Below are 17,727 nucleotides of genomic sequence, written 5' to 3'. Positions count from 1 at the left end.
TCTAGACTACAAAGGGATACTCTGTCTCTTATCCTTCACACCTTAGCATTCAATCCATTCCAAAGGACTTCAGAAATGCTTTGGAGAAGCACTGCATTTCACATTGCCACCTGGAAGCCTCGCCAACCTTCAGCTTAGATACCACTCCAGTTTAGGAAATGAAAGTGTGTTTGTAGGTGGCTACAGCCACTGGCAGCACACACACTCAGCCTAGCCTACCACACACACATAGGTATCACCCACATATATACGTCATCCACAGCCAACAATTAAAAAAAATACAGGAGAGGTCAGTAAGTAACCCTCCCGGGTAAGTGACTGGTGAAAAAGACCAGCCTTGTCAATGTAGTCTGTTCCTGCCACCACTGTCAGTTCATTGCAGCCCTGTGATGAGAAGGTAGTCACACTAAGTGAGTGAGGGCACATATGGTGTGCCTCTCAAGTCTAGAGAGCCCAGGCCTGGAGCACATACTATATCACAGGGAGCCCTCAGTACATATGCATGATCGTCGTGAGCACTGAGGTACAATTAAAAAGCAAACAGAAACTCACAATAGGCAACTTGACAGAAGGGTATACTCTCCAGAGCCATTTGCCAGACCATATCTGTTCCAACATTATTACAATACATACAGTAATATGAAGAAAAAATCAACAAGGTTCCTGGATCACAACTCTAGCAAAATCTCAGTATTCACCCACAAAAAAAACCCAGCCTACGTTTGTTCAAAAAAAGCTCTGAAACCCAACCTTTACTAAATAGGCCTTGAACCTATCCCACTGGGACCGTCCCGCTCCTGTAACAAAGGACCAGGCCCCTAGCATCTATAACCTCAGGTGCTTTTATCTTCATCACCACTTACCTGGGTGCCAGCCACGTCTCCTGTACACTATTCCAGTTCTGTGGTCTATTTAAAATTATTTTTTGGGGACTCAGAACCCAAGCGCCGAGAAGTGGTATTAATGCGTAGTGGTGACACTTTACAAAACATCTACATAAAGGCAATAACAATTTGCAGGTAGTGGGCAGGGATCTAGTGCCCTTTCCTGGGAGAGGTAGAAATTATGCTCTGGACCATTTCGAGAAATGAAACTTAGACAAGCATTGGCAAAATAAGTAGATCTAACCTATTCAAGAGCTATTGGCTTTACAAATGTGTTTTAGCTATGTTGTATACCAGCATGGTTAAAAGTTAATGGCATAAAGGAGAGTGACATTGCGTGAAGAGGCATGATATAGAGTGTTGTGGCATAGAGTGGTGTGGTATACAGTGTCCCAGAGTGGCGTGACATAAAGTGGTGTGGCATGGAGTGGAGAGGCATAGAGTGGTGTGGTGCAGAGTGGCATGTTGTAGAGTTATGTGGCATAGAGCTCTGTAGCGTGACATGGTACAGAGTGTCATAGAGTGGCATGGCTTGGGTTGTCGTGGAGAAAGTAGAGTGTTATACAGTGGAAGGGTGTAGAGTGGAGTAGAGTGTCATAGAGTGGAGTGGCATTAAGGGGGTCATTGGCCGGGGACCGTGGAAGCACCGCCAACAGGCTGGCGGTGCTTCCAGGGCCATTCTGACCGCGGCGGTATAGCCGCGGTCAGAAAAGGGCAACCGGCGGTTTCCCGCTGGTTTACCCCTGGCCCAAGGAATCCGCCATGGCGGCGCTGCTTGCAGCACCGCCATGGGGATTCCGACCCCCTTCCCGCCATCCTGAACAGGATGGCGGGAACGGGTGTCGTGGGGCCCCCTCACAGGGCCCCATAATGATTTTCAGTGTCTGCTTAGCAGACACTGAAAATCGCAACGGGTGCCACTGCACCCGTCGCACACCAGCAACTCCGCCGGCTGCGGCTTCATCGTTGCTGGGGCTTTCCCGCTGGGCCGGCGGGCGGCCTTTTGGCGGTCGCCCGCCGGCCCAGCGGGAAAGCCAGAATAGCCGCCGCGGTCTTTTGACCGCGGTGCGGTCATTCGGCGGTAACCGCATGGCGGGCGGCGCGGTTGGAATGACCGCCTAAGTGTCATAAAGTTGTGACAGGTGGAAAGCAGTGTGGAGTGGTGTAGAGTGGAGTAAAGTAACATGGACTGGAGTAAAAATATTTGCCTAAAGTGGAGTAGAGTGTCGCAGAGTGGCATAGAGTGGAGTAGATTGTCGTAGAGTGGAGTGACATAGAGTGGCATAGAGTGGAGTAGTCGAGTGGATTGGAGTGGAATGGCATATAGTGGATCAGAATGTCATAGAGTGGAGTGGCATAGATTGGAGAAAGCACCGTATAGTGGAGTGACATAGAGTGTTGTGGGGTGGCATAGAGTGGAGTGGCGCAGAGTGTAGTAGAGTGGACTAGAGTGAAGTGGCATAGAGAACAGTGATGCAGAGTAGATTGGCATAGAGTGCAGTGGCGGATAGAGCATTGTTTTGAGTAAGCTGGTGTAAAGTGCATTGGTGTAGAGTGCAATGACATAGAGTGCAGAGGTCTAGAGTAGAGTGCAGTTGCATAGAGTAGAGTGAAGAAGAAGACTATAGTGGTGCAGAGTGGATTGGGCAACGTAGATTGCAGTGGCTCAGAGTGCAGTGGTGCAGGGTAGGGGGAGTGGTGCAGGATAGAATAGAATGGCATAGAGTAGCATGTTGTAGAGTGCAGTGGCATAGAGTAGAGAGGCATAGAGTGCACTGGGGTAGAGTGTAGTGGTGCAGTGTAGATTAGAGTGGTGTATAGTGGATTACCATAGAGTGTGGTAGTGCAGAGTGCAGTGGAACAGAATGGAGTGGTGCAGTTCAGCGGCACAGGATAGAGTGGTGTAGAGTGCATTGACATAGTGTGCAGTGGTGTAAAGTGGTACAGTGTAGAGTAGAATGACATAGACACCTGTGGAGTAGAATAGAGTGGTGAGAGTAGAATAGAGTTGCATAGAGTGCAGTGGCATAGGGTACTGAGGAACAGAGTAGATTGGCATAGAGTGCAGTGGCATAGAGTGCCACTGCACTTTATGCCATCAATATTTTGAGCAAAGTTGTGTTGAGTGCAGTGGTTTAGAGTATAGTGGCATAGAGTGCAGTGGTGTAGAATACAGTGGTGCAGAATAGAGTGGCATAGTACAGAGCGGAGTGGTGCAGAGTGGAGTCTCACAGATTGGAGAAGAGTGGCTTAGAGTGCAGTGGCATAGAGTGCAGTGTTGTAGAGTAAATTGTTTTAGAGTAGAGTGAAGTGACATGGTGTGGCGCAGGGTAGAGTGGAGTGGTGCAGGGTAGAGTGCACTGGCATAGAGTAGAATGGCATAGCATGCAATGGTGGTTTAGTAGAGTGGAGTAGGGTGCAATATCAGAGTGCAGTGGTATAGAGAAGATTAGAGTGGCGTATAGTGGATTGGAATAAAATCGATTGGCATAGAGTGGAGTGATGCAGAGTAGAGCGACATAGAGTGCATTGGTATAGAGTGCAGTAGTGTGATGTAGAGTAGAGTGGTGCAGAGTAGAGTGCAGTGACATGGAGTTCAGTGGAGCAGAGTAGAGTGGTGTAGAGTCCAGTGGCTGAGAGTGTAGAGTTGCAGAATAGAGGGTTGTAGAGTGTAGTGGTGTAGAGTGACATAGAGAGCAGTGGCGTAGAATGCAGTGGTGCAGAGCCAAAGACAGTGGTGTAGGGTACAGTGGTATAGAGTAGTATCGCAGACTATAGTAGCATATAGTGCAGTGGTGCAAAGTAGATTGGTGTAGAGTATAATGACATATAATGCAGTAACAGAGAATACAGTGACGTAGAGTAGAGTAGTGCAGAGTAGAGAGCCATAGATTGGAGTGACGTAAAATAGATTGGAATGGTGCTGGGTAAATTGTAGTAGCATAGAGTGGATTGGCATAGAGTTTAGTGTGGTAGAGCACATTGTTTCAGAGTATAGTGAAGTGGCATAGAGTAGAGTGGTACAGGGTAGAGTGTAGAGGCATAGTGTAGAGTGGCATAGAGTGCAGTGGCATAGTGTAGAGAGGCATAGAGTGCAGAGTCATAGAGTTCAGTGGTACAGAATAGATTAGAGTAGCATAGAGTGCAGTGGCGTGGAGTAGAGTAGTGCAGACCAGAGTGCAGTGTTGTAGAGTGACATAGAGTGCATAGAGTAGAGTTACAGAGTTGAGTGACGACAGCCCAGTGTTGCAGAGCAGAGTGTCGTAGAGTGCAGTGGTGTATAGTAGAGTGGTGTAGAGTGCATTGACGTATAGTAGCGTGGTGTAGAGTAGAGTGGCATAGAGAACAGTGGCAAAGAATACAGAGGTGCTCAGTAGAATGGAGTGGTGTAGACTGCAGTGGTTATAGTAGAGTGGCAGGGAGTGCAGTGGCACAGTGTAGAGTGGTGCAGAGTAAAGTAGAGAGGCATAGAGTGGAGTGGTGCAGTGTAGACTGAAGTGGCACAGAGTGCAGGATGTAGAGTGCAGTGGCATAGAATAGATTGTTTGAGAGTAGTGTGAAGTGGTGCTGAGTGGAGTAGTGCAGGGTATAGTGCAGTGTTGAAAAATAGAGAGTTGAGTACAGTTGTGCAGAGTGAGGTGGAGTAGAGTATTTTAGAGTGGCCTAAAGTGGAGTGCACTGGCATAGAGTGGAGTGGTGCACAGTAAAATGCATTGGCGTAGATTGCAGTGGAGTGGCTTGGACTGGAGTAGTGTAGATTGGAGTGGTGAAACGTGCATCAGCATAGAGTAGAATGGTGCAGAGTAGAGTAGAGAGGCATAGGGTGGAGTGGTGTGGCTTAGAGTGGAGTAAAGCGCAGTGGTGTAGAGTGGTTTAGAGTGGAGTGGTGTAAAGTGGTTTATGTATGATGTGGTAGCGCACTGCCATTACAGGCAACAAATCTTCAATATAAGTGACCATTTACATTTACACCGACACACAGTTTACTGATGAAGGTATGCAAACCATAATGTGTGGAAATGTCATCAATTAGTGTATTGATATGTCATGATTGAATTAAAATATTTGTTTCCACTACACTTCAGAATTACCAAAAATGTGCTTCATTTGTGCTGTCATAATTCTGCTATATTCTTAAATATCTGCATAGTTAATTTACAGCCATTAAAATGTTGTTGTTTGCTTAGTAAACACCAAGTTCCCTCGGATGACAGAGCCTGGCATTTGACATCTGTCTTTGAATTTAGAGAAAATTTGACAAGATAAGAACAAGATTTAAAGGCCTGTGTACAGAAATAGAACACTTGTCGAAGGATACAGTAAACAACTGATGATGTAGGAGAGGGACAAACTCAAGCTGGACTAAAACAAAAACAAGTAAAGGTTGCAATTAGAATCCAAGCAAATATGAGTTACAAACCACACAGTCAGGGGCAGAATGCATTCCAAGGGAAGCTTTCTGAATGTCCCTAGCTTTCTGATAGCTTTGACCTAAAAATTTACTACAAGGGCTGGAGAGAGCCAGAGCTCATCCTTATCCTTTTTTTTACAATCAGATTTTCATAACGTTTGTTATCATTTTAGACCTCAAGCGACAGGCTACACCTCCACAGCCGACACGGTTAAGAAAGGGGTCATTAGACCTGTACCACTTCTGCCATGGACCCTGGATTGAAAACCCAAGCATACACCAACTACAAGCAGATTGGGACAGGAGGTTGCAAGATTCCCCTCTGCCCACCACTACTGACTGCACTGCAGAGAAAATCCAACATGTAATCCACATTGTGCTTAGTCATCTGGGCTGGTTCTTGCATAAGGGTCCTACTACCACTGCCACCCAAAAGACTGATGCTGCTGCAGAAAGTGCTAAGAGCAAAATTCATTGCTTAGTGTGCTCTATATAAAGAATGCTTAAGAACATAGGACCGGTTCATTAAATACATAGGTAAAAATATCGCTGAAGATTTTTTTCTCGCCTGACAGTGCTTTTATATTTTGTCAGTTCACGAACATTTTTTTTTTTATTATGCATGGAAGCTGCTTGAGTCGTAGTGTAGAATTACGCACAGGGCAAATGGAGCCCGCTATGCAAATGCTTGGGCAGATCTATAATTCTTTCATGCAGTGCAACGCAGCAAGCCACCCTGCTGCGCTGCGTGAAAAGGAAAGAGGAGGAATTCGCTGTATTTACCATTATGCAGGTCATTCCTGTCCTTTCCTAGCACTGCCGCACTGTTGGCTGCCAAGCACCAAAGCAGGCACACTTGCACCATGGTGCAAGGGTGCCTACGTTGTAGGCAGGATTGTTTCTGTGTGGAAAGGTACAATTTCCTGCACAAAAAACAATCCTGAGAGGCATTTTCCTCTTTCTACATATTCTGCAGAATGCAGCACACATAAAAAGTGGAAGAACAAGGCAAATTAAAGATACTTCTCATTCCACCTCACCTAGGCGGCGTAGCATTTTAACGCATTCCCAGGTCTACCACTAATGGTAAATTTGGAAATGTGCCAAAATCCATGGGTGGATGCATGGGAACACCGACGGTCCACCCACGCATCCCTGCTGCAGAGTAACACAAGGCAGCAATTCACACCGCCTTGCATTACTCTAAATTTATCAAGCCATGCATGGCCACACAAGGTTGGGTTCTGTGTGTTGCAAAATCTTACTTTTGCCACCCCTCCCCTCCCCAGTAAATCAAGAGGTTATCCATTCCAACCCTGCAAAGGGAGTCACTCCAGCGTTTGGCTGCAAAACCTTTGTGATCATGTCAGGGGTGGGAAGGAGTCAGATAGAGGATTGTGAATGTCCATGGTGGAAATGAGGTATTTTCAGCTGTAAATTCATGCAGACGGCCAAATTACATTTGTAGATAAAGCCCATAGCCAGGGCCACTGGAATTGGCAAATGCCAAAATACTGAAGTACCATCATTACAAAATGTACTGCATTACGTCACATAATTTAGTAAACACTGCCAAACACTGTCACATAATTTGGTCCTCGCCTGCCGCATAATTCCAGTGGCCCTGCTCATAGTATAAAATATTATGCAGGGGTTTGTGTGCCTTTTTCGGTTGGCAGGCGAATTTCCTCGTTTTCCATGCATTTCCTTCACACTCACCGTCCAACAGCTGTATTGGCTCCCAGTCTTATATCTCTGCAGCAGTGTGGCAACAAACGCTACAGATAAACCAAATACTATTTTGATACTTTTCCTTTCCATTACAGGTATTAAACCCCCTTCCCTCTTCTCTACCCACCTCCCTCGCAGGTTCTGCTTTTTCTCAGTTTACCTGCTCTTCTTCAGCTTAGTGTTTCATTCAAATTTAACATGCAGAGAGAATCTCTTTATCTTTATCGCCAGACACACTAGCTGACAAACTAAACTGTGCAGACAAACTGAACTGTCTCACTATCACATGCTGCCGCACACAATGCTGTTTTTTGTCACCCATGATGTAAAATGTGTCCTGGTTTCCTGGCTGTCAGAATGTCTAATGTGGCATGAAGTGGCAAGAGCTTTCAAGCACTTTTCCACCCTGCCTTTATTTCGGTACGTTTCGGAATCAAAATTTCAGTCAGGCTAGCAGTTAAACTGTGGGAGCAGGGAATGTAGCTTGGGGTTGGGGGCGGTGTTACACCCTCCAAAAAATTTATAGTTGAGTACAGGGGCTTTCACTTGGTATGGGGAGGTGTCTGTGGGAATTCACCACAAATTTTGACATACACACAGACAAAAACACACTGCCTCTCCCTTTCTTTGTTTTGAAAGTCTTCAAAAATGTTAGTAAGTTTGCAAAATATTGTGCTTTCCCTCATTTAGTACTCACTTATTACTTAGCCCCTACCAATCTGCATTCCTCGCCCTTCCCACAACCCCTCAACTCCCCCTCATGCCCTCCACAATCGTAAATTTTAATATTATATGCCAGTGCGATTGAAAACCTGAGGCTCTCGGCCGACAACCCTCCCCCCCACCTAACAGTCTTACTGATCAGAGGCACATTCACTGACATTTGTTCCTTTAACTCATTTTACCCTGGTGCCGTCAAGCAGTTTTTCCTGAATAGTACAGAGCCCTCTCCCTCCCTTGGTTGTGAATTGTGTCTTGTAACGGAAAAAATGAGCGGTTACACCGGTAGTAAGTATTTACTGTTATGAACCCAACTGCCGACTACATCAACTGCCTCCAATATAGAATCATAAGCATCCCACATTCCAGGACAGCAGAGCAAGTATAAAGAAGACAATGTTGCATTTTATAAGAAAAGCATTAAACCAATGAATAGAGGAGTACACAAAGCTAGATAGTGCAATAGTATCCTCTTTTCATTCCAATAGGTCTAGCCTTGGCATGGCTGGGATTTTATTTACTTTTTTATTTGCAAAGTTATGCAATAGACATTAAAAGTGCAAAAGTCATATAAAGTAAACATTTGAAAGTGTCTAATGGTGGTCCTCATTTGTTTGCAAAAACGAGTGAATACAAAAATGACAAATCCCAAAAATGGCCCACAGCAAAAAAAATAAAAAGCTGAGATTTACCTAACAACAATTGTGTAAAAAAGGACTACTTCCTAGGCGGATGTGCACGTGTAAGATCAAAATGCCATCACTCAATCACTCATAGTGAAAAGAGCCACTAGCTGAATTGGGCTGACCCATTGCCCCAAGCTGTAGGCAGTGGTGGGCAAAATGTGGATGTTTATTGAATAGAACTATTGGATAAAGAATTCTGACCGAAAGCCCCTCTATGTATTAATATCTGTATGTATTTCTATTATGCTTTTTTCCAAAAACATGAGGCTGATAAGACAACTAAAGCCATCTCGAGTCCAGAATGAGGGGCCTCGCACTGCGCCCCTGGTGTGTCACTTTTTTACGCTCCGATGGTGCCGTGTGCCAATCATTTACAAGTCAGCGGAAAGCCATCTTCCATATCTTTTCATTCCCTTGTAAATATAGACCCCTTTCACGCATAACACTGCATGAAAGGGGCGTTCCATGGGTGTTGTTTGTGGTGTTCCCAGATTTACAAGCCTCGGAATGTATCAGATTCATACGCCACCCCAGGGGTGTTGTAAGAATGATGCAACAGGGAGAAATTTATTTATTTCTCTCCGTTTTTTCCTCTTTCTATGTGTGCTCCAATCTGCAGCATACATAGAAAGAGGAAACAACCTCTTTTCATTGTTGTTGTGCAGGAAGGTGTTCCTTCCTGCACAAAAACAATCACTCCTGCAACGCAGGCATCCTTGCACCATGGTGCATGCATGCCTGCATTGGCACTAGCTAGCTATTTGTGCACCAGCACAGGGGGAGAGGACAGAAATGTGCTGTATTGTGTAGATACAGCACATTTCTGCCCTTTCCCAGTGGCACAGGGTGGCGCAACAAGTCACTTGCTGCACCGCCCTGTGCCACAAGCCTCGTAAATGAGGCCCTAAAAATCAACATGAAACACAGTGCAGTACCTAATAAAACAAACACACAATTAATGGATACATGATAACAGCTAAAATGAACCATAGAATATTGCTGGTAGAATTAGGAAATCATGCATGTTATTAAATTCCACCTGAGAACGGCACCCTCAGATCTATCATTTTCCTGTCTCCCAATCTCTCTACTATCTTGCGTATCACAAAGTGCAACATTCAGATCAGCAACCACAGGCAAGCTCCACACATTTTCACAACCCTTTCCATATTCTTGTAATCCTTCCCCCATACCCTGCTTGTTTATTCACATAATTTGTTAATTGTTGCAAGAGCTCTAAATGGACTCTCTCCCTTCCTCGCACTTCTGGGCTCTCTCATGCTTACCCAATCACTTACCTTTACATTACACTTCTTCACTCTTTTAGGGATATGATAACCTTTCTGTTTAACTTATTTATCAGATACAGAAGCTCTTAGTCTAGCTTTCATACTGTGCACATCTACACGCCTAGGAACCTAACTTCTGTTCCAAAGAGAGCACACCTTCATGGTTTTACTCCTGCCACTTATTACTTGGAAAAAGAGAAACCCTTGTGGTGGAATGTGGAGTCATAATTATGTCTACAATGTATTATTTATAGACTCATTGACTTTTCTACCACTGCTTTTGGCACACTGGATACCCTTGACTACAACATATTTCATTCTTTCTACCAGGCCATTGATCTTGGGATGATGGCATGCACTTTTCTGATCTTTAATACCCAAAACCGAAAATAATTCCAGTGTTTCACCTCACTGAATTTCACCTTCCTTCAATTAGGACCCATTGTATGTGACTAATTATTTGAGGAACCCCTCTTGTCCAAGCACATCTCCTAACATATGATGACCAAACTGTAACCTGGCTCCAAAGGATGCAAAACATGAAGAAAACAATTTAAAGATGATGCAAATAGATAGTAAGCAGTTTCTTCTTTTGGTGTGTATATTATGGGGAAGAGTTTGAATAAAATGCACTATCTCTTTGGTCTTTAAATCTGAAGCCTGAACAGTGTTCAAAAGTGGCTGGGTGAGAGCATACACTCTTGAACTATTTTCAAACAGTATTCTGATCCCAATTATACTAAAGGCCACTGGAATTATGTGGCAGGAGAGGGACAAATTATGTGGCAAGGTTGAGTAAATTATGCAGCAAGAAAAGGCAAATTATGCAGCCTAATTGGGCACATTTTGTAATAGTATTACTTCCTTATTTTATCATTTTTAAACTTAGTATCACTGTATGCGTATTGGTTGCATCTCTTGATTGCCAGTTTACCACCAAAATATAGCAATAAGCAACAGAAAGGTGACCAGTCCAGCTTTGCACAGGCCCTAATTATACCCAAATATTGACACGTTTCTGTCATACACATACCATTGTTGCTGCTCTGACCTTGAACTGACATCAGGATGTGGTGCAACCAACCCATAGTGTAAACAACTAAAGTCATCAATTGCTACCCAGTATGCAGGATGTTGTATTGTGAGCAGCCTCTAAAAAGTCTGCCTTGTCCACACGCAGAAGATTGTGGCTTGACCAGAGACGTTTTAAGGCATAGGCAAAGTGTGCAAGTACCTATAGCCCCCGTCTTCCAAGGGGTCTCCTGGAAAACTTTATTAATATCTTTCATCTGTCTTATTTTCCATCTCAACCTTTAATGTATTATTCAATTTTGTTTGGCATCCTGGGGCTTGAATTAGGAGAAAATGGTTAACAAAATGTAAAGCTTTTCCAGACAGGGGCCCCTAAAGTATGTATTGCCTAGGGCCCCCAAAATTCTTAAGGTGGTGGTGAGGTGTAGCACAGCTGGGTTTTTAGTCCATCTCTCTTCTGCTGAAGCTTGATTACCTTTCACACAACGGAACTCCAGGACCTGGTCAGTGCATTGCTCTGCCTCCGGTGGCTCCACTGTCTAAGTAGAGCCTTTTCCCTGGCTCCTCTGAACTCCTGACCCCTGTCAGGAGTTCAAGGCCCTCCTCCACCCGCAGGCTTCTGCCTGTGCCTCATCGCTGGTGTCTAGTGGGAGAGCTCTGCTTTCCTACTAGGCTACCTTCTGCCTCTCTCCTTCTTTTGCTTTGCTTTGCTCTGCTCTCTGCTCCACTACTGTTCCTTAGTGCTCCTTTTCCTTGTTTCTCTCTCACTCTGCTCTCTCTCTCTCTCACTTTCACTCTCCCCCTCTCTCCCTCTCCCCCGCCGCTGCTGCCTCCGTGGCCCCACCCCCTTTCCCAACCCTATCCCGTTTTTGGCCCCTCCCCCTTTTTCGTGCCGTTTTTCGGCCCCCTGTCCCCTCCCAGCTGTCCTCTCCTCCCCCCCACCTAGCTACTTAATCCACACTGACGCAAACACCACCCTTCGAGGGACCCTCGTCTACAGGCCCCCCAGACCACAAAAGCAGTTCAGCGACTCCATTACCGACATTATCTGCACGCATGCTCTTGCACGCTCTCGCATCCACTGACTACATACTCCTTGGAGACTTAAACTTCCACCTTGAGAACACCAACGACAACAACACCGCCACCCTGCTCGACAACCTCTCCAACCTCAGCCTCAAATAGCTCATCACGACACCAACCCACTCCGCAGGACACACACTCAACACTGTTTTCTCCGCCAGCAGTCACGTCTCTTTCAGCCACACCACCGAACTCCACTGGACAGAGCACCGCTGCATCCACTTCTCCTTCAAGAAACCCACAACACACCACCACCCACAACGGATCCCCCACCGCAGTTGGAACAAGGTCACCGTAGACCAATTTATCACAACCCTCTCCCAGAACCCACCCATCTACACCACCAACACTGATGCAGCGGCCCGCAACTTCAGGCAATGGGTCAACACTTGTGCCAATACTCTCGCCCCAACCAAGAATCCCTCCATTAGGTGCACTGACAGAAATGCCTTCTGGTTTACTGCCGACCTCCACAAATCTAAGCAAAGCTGCCGAAGACTTGAAAGAAAGTGGCACCAAGATCAGCCTCTGGAAAACCACACAGCCTTCAAAAACGCCATCTGCAGACACCACCAACTCATCCGTGCCGCCAAAAGAACTGCTTTCAAAGACCGAATCCACAACAATGCACACAGCCACAAGAAGCTCTTCAACATTGTGAAGGAACTCTCCAAGCAACAACGTCAACTCCATCCCGCCATCCCAAGACCTCTACACCGCCCTAGCCTCCTACTTCACCCGCAAGATTTCAGACATCCACGACAGTTTCAACACCCCGACTCCCCCGGCAACCACCAACACCACAGATTCACCTCCGACCAACCTCCTGCTCTCCTGGATCCCCGTCAACGACAACGACACCATCGAAATCATGAACACCATCCACTTCAGCTCTCCATCTGACCCCTGCCCTTACCACATCCTCAACAAAGCAAGCTCCATCATCACACCCCAACTACAGAAGATCATCAACAGCTCCTTTGCATCCGCCCCCTTCCCGGAGGGCTGGAAACATGCCAAGATCAACGCCCTCCTTAAAAAAACCAAGGCGGGCCCAAAGGACCTCAAGAGCTTCCGGCCTATCTCCCTGCTCCCCTTCCCAGTAAAAGTCATCGAGAAGGCCGTCAACAGACAACTAACCCGCTTCCTAGAGGGAACTGCACCCTGGACCCTTCCCAAACTGGATTCCCCAGCAACCACAGCACCGAAACCGCCCTCATCGCCGCCACCGATTACATCAGAACCATACCGGACAGTGGTGATACCGCTGCCCTCATCCTCCTGGACCTCTCGGCTGTGTTCAACATCGTCTGCCACCACACCCTACACTCATACCTCAGCAATGCTGGAATCCGTGACAGAGCCCTGGACTGGGTCACCTCCTTTCTCACCGGCAGAACCCAGAGAGTCCGCCTCCCCCCATTCCACTCGAAGGCCACTGAAATAATCTGCGGCGTACCCCAGGGTTCGTCCCTCAGCCTGACCTTCTTCAACGTCTACATGGCCCCGCTCGCTAACATCGCCCGATCCCACAACCTCAACATCATCTCATATGCTGACCACACCCAGCTGATCCTCTCCCCCACCAAGGACTTTGCCAAGACCTACCTCCATGAAGGAGTGAAGGCCATCGCCGAATGGATGAAGAGCAGCTGCCTCAAACTAATTTCGGACAAGACGGAAGTCCTTATCTTAGGCTCCACCCCCTCTGCATGGGATGACTCCTGGTGGCCTGCCACTCTCGGAACCGCTTCGACTCCCACCGACCATGCACGCAACCTAGGATTCATCTTGGACCCCTCACTATCCATGATCCAGCAAGTCAACACCATCTCCTCCTCCTGCTTCAACACCCTCTGCATGCTCCGAAAGATCTACAAATGGATACCCACCGAAACCAGAAGATCAGTCACCTAAGTCCTTGTAAGCAGCAAACTGGAGTACGGCAATGCCCTCTACGCAGGATCCACGGCCAAACCCCAGAAGAGGCTGCAACGCATCCAGAATGCCTCTGCACGCCTAATCCTGGACATCCCGTGCCACTGCCACATCGCAGACCACCTGAAAGACCTGCACTGGCTCCCAGTCAACAAGAGAATCATCTTCAAACTCCTCACCCACGCTCACAAAGCACTGCACAACACTGGACCAGAATACCTCAACAAACGACTCTCCTTCTACGCCCTGACCCGGCATCTCCACTCCGCTGACCTCTCCCTCGCAACCGTCCCACGCGGCCGCAGAACTACAACCGGTGGTAGATCATTTTCACAACTCGCCGCCAAAACTTGGAACACTCTTCCCACCCACCTGCACCAGACTTAAGACCTCCTTACCTTCAGGAAACTTCTCAAGACCTGGCTGTTCGAGCAGTAGCAGCACCTTCCCTCCCCCCTCCTGTCCTCAGCGCCTTGAGACCCTCACGGGTGAGTAGTGCGCTTTACAAATCCCTTGATTGATTGATTGAAAGAACAGCCTTAACTTGCTGCTTGTACTGCTACTGAATGCATGTGCATTTCATTGTACCAGTTTTGACTCGTGAGACATTAAGGCCCTCATTACAACCCAGGCGGTAAATCCCGCATACCGCCGAGTTGATGGCCGTCAAGATACCGTGGCTGCGGCGGAAATACGCTACAGGTATTACGACCCACATCTCGTAATCCGCCACAATACGGACACCCACACAAGTCCGCCACACCAAAGGTCAGTGATAAACTGGCGATAGCAAAACCTACACCGTCACGCCAACAGGAATATGCCCACAGTATCACGACCCACGAATCAACGCAGCGGTCTTTCAACTGTGGTAATCCATTGGCGGGACACACCGCTGCGTTCAAAATACACACACATTTACAAAACACAACCACATTGGACAATTCAAAATACACAGACCTGATCCACATACACACACCACACCCACACACTCATACCACTATAAAACACACACCCACATTACCCACAACCCCTTACAATGAACATTTTGGAAGAAGCAGAGAGAGAGAATAGCAAACACAACACCAGCATCCACAGGCACACAACACCATCACTCATACAACATCCACACACCTCAAAGAACACACACCAACACAACACTTCACACAGCACAACAAACATCACCTCACATATCACCCACACCACATTATGGCACCTCAAAGACACCCCAGGTTTTCTGAGGAGGAGGCCGGGTCATGGTGGAGGAAATCATCTGGGTAGAGCAACAGCTATTCGGATCAGAGGTGCAGCAGACCTCCATTGCAAGGAAGATGAGCTATGTCGGAGAATTGTTGACAGGGTCAACGCAGTGGGACAGCACCCAAGAACACGGGATGACATCAGGAAGAGATGGAACGACCTATGGGGGAAGGTGCGTTCCGTGGTATCAAGACACCAGGTAGCCGTACAGAGGACTGGCGGTGGACCCCCACCCCCTCCCCCACAACTAACAACATGGGAGGAGCAAGTCTTGGCGATCATGCATACTGAGGGCCTCGCAGGAGTAGCAGTAGGACTGGACTGTGGTAAGGCAAATATTAACTATTATATCCCCCCACCCTACCTGCATGGCATCACAAACTCCTACCCCTACCTTCACACCCATCACCCCAACACCTCACAGACACCCCACTATCACAACCCACACATCCCAAACCAAGCCCTGCATGTAACACCAATGCATGGACACCCATCACCAAAGCATGTCCAGTAGAGAGACTCACCCAGGCCACAAAATCACCAATCACACAAGGGCCAAGGCAATAATGCAAGCACAGGAGTAGAGGGTAACTCACCCATTGCACAAGATGGCACACACAGACACAATAACAATGTATTTACACCCCAACAGGACCCCTACCCAACGTCACCGGACAGGAGGTGCCAGCCATATCCAGTCCCCCCACAGAAGAGGCCCACAGTGACGACAGCAGCTCTGCACACCTGGATCAAGATGACCAGCCCGGCCCTTCAGGGATCTCTGGACAGTCGGTTGCCCTGCCACAGTCACAAACCACCACTGAACCTCCCCCCTCAGGAAACACCACCACAGCACCCACCCAGCGGGCCCATGCCACTGTCCTCAGGACATATCAATCAGCAGTGTGTCCACCACTACAGTGACCCCAAGCAAACCCACTAACTCAAGACAATCAGGGTCCTGGGGTCAGTGGCAGTGGGCACATGGTTCAGGGGACAGAGGCACAGGACAACAGGGAAGCTGGGAGGACTGCTGTGCAACAGGGGGAGGACAGGCCCAGGGAACCCACTCTCCACGAGGCACTCTCCAACATCATGGGAGCATACCACCATTCACAGGAGACCATGGGCACGGTACTGGCCAAGTTTCAGGAGACCCAGCGGCTGCAGGAGGAACAGTACCTGGGGATTAGAGAGGACTTGAAGTCCATTAACACCACCCTGGTCACCATTGCAGGGGTGCTGGCAGACATGGCCAGCACTATGAGGGAGACAGTGGCACACCAACGGGCCCCTTACACTAGCCTGAACGATGAACAGCCCTCCACGTCTGCCGGCGCTAGTGGACAGGAGGTTCCGCCACGGGACCAACAGGCCACCAGCACCCCGCCCTCTGCAGAAGGAGAACCACCCCGCAAGAGGTCCCTGCGATCCAGGTGCAAGACAGAGAACATTGCCCAGACCCCCACCAGGAAATAAGACTCTCCTGATTGTCACCCTTTTGTCCCACTATGTCACCCTAACCACCTTGAACTGCCATTACTCCACTTTATATGCCCCCTTGGACAATGCGCCTGTGATACAAAGAGACTGGACTCCACCATGGACATTCCTCCACCATCACCCCAGCCCATTGCACATACCCCTCCACTGAATAGCACTTAAATAAACACCCTTGAATCACAAAATGATCTGGAGTCAGTCTGAACTTTCACAAGTGTGTTACTACAACCTCTCTGACAAAAATCAATGTCAATGTTCATTTTCACATACCAATGTTTGACAGTTGTTGGGCAGCAGAAAACATAGCAGAAGGCAGAATGTGGTACCCAGATCTGTGAAAAGTAAAGGCAAAGTGAAGTGTCAGGGTCCATACACAGAGGTACAAAGGCAGAATCGTGCAATGTCCTACAGTAGTCTGATATGAGAGGAGCAGTGCCAGTCTCTTACCTGCGTCTCACTGGAAGTATTGCATGATGTTGTTGTTTCGGTTGTCTATATCTTCTTCTTCTGCCTGCTCTTCTTTACTGTTAACAGGCTCCACAGCTGCCACAAGACCAACATCAGGCCCATCCTCCTGCAGAAAAGGCACCTGGCGTTGCAAAGCCAGGTTGTGCAACATACAGCATGCCACGATTATCTGGCACACCTTCTTCAGTGAGTAGTATAGGGAGCCACCTGTCAGATGGAGGCACCGGAACCTGGCCTTCAGGAGGCTGAAAGTCCGCTCTATAATCCTCCTAGTTTGCCCATGTGCCTCATTGTAGCTTTCCTCTGCCCTTGTCCTGGGATTCCTCACTGGGGTCAGTAGCCATGACAGGTTGGGGTAACCAGAGTCACCTGCAAATATTGTGTGGTATCTGTTAGAAACACACCAAACCTTAGGGAATCTCCCATACCCAGACACCTATTCAAACTGTGTGGGGACCTTGGGCTCACCTATTAGCCACATACAGTGCCTCTGGAGTTGGCCCATCACATAGGGGATTCCTCAAAATGTAACCTTCATGCACTGAGCCAGGATACTTGGCATTCACATGGGAGATGTACTGGTCTGCCAAACACACCATCTGCACATTTATGGAATGGTAGCTTTTGCGGTTTCTGTACACCTGTTCATTCCTGCGGGGGGAGAGGGGACAAATGCCACATGTGTACCATCAATGGCACCAATGATGTTAGGGATATGTCCC

This window comes from Pleurodeles waltl, chromosome 2_1, assembly GCF_031143425.1.
Source record: "Pleurodeles waltl isolate 20211129_DDA chromosome 2_1, aPleWal1.hap1.20221129, whole genome shotgun sequence".
Lineage (NCBI taxonomy): Eukaryota > Metazoa > Chordata > Amphibia > Caudata > Salamandridae > Pleurodeles > Pleurodeles waltl.
Note: the sequence above shows the minus strand (reverse complement) of the source record.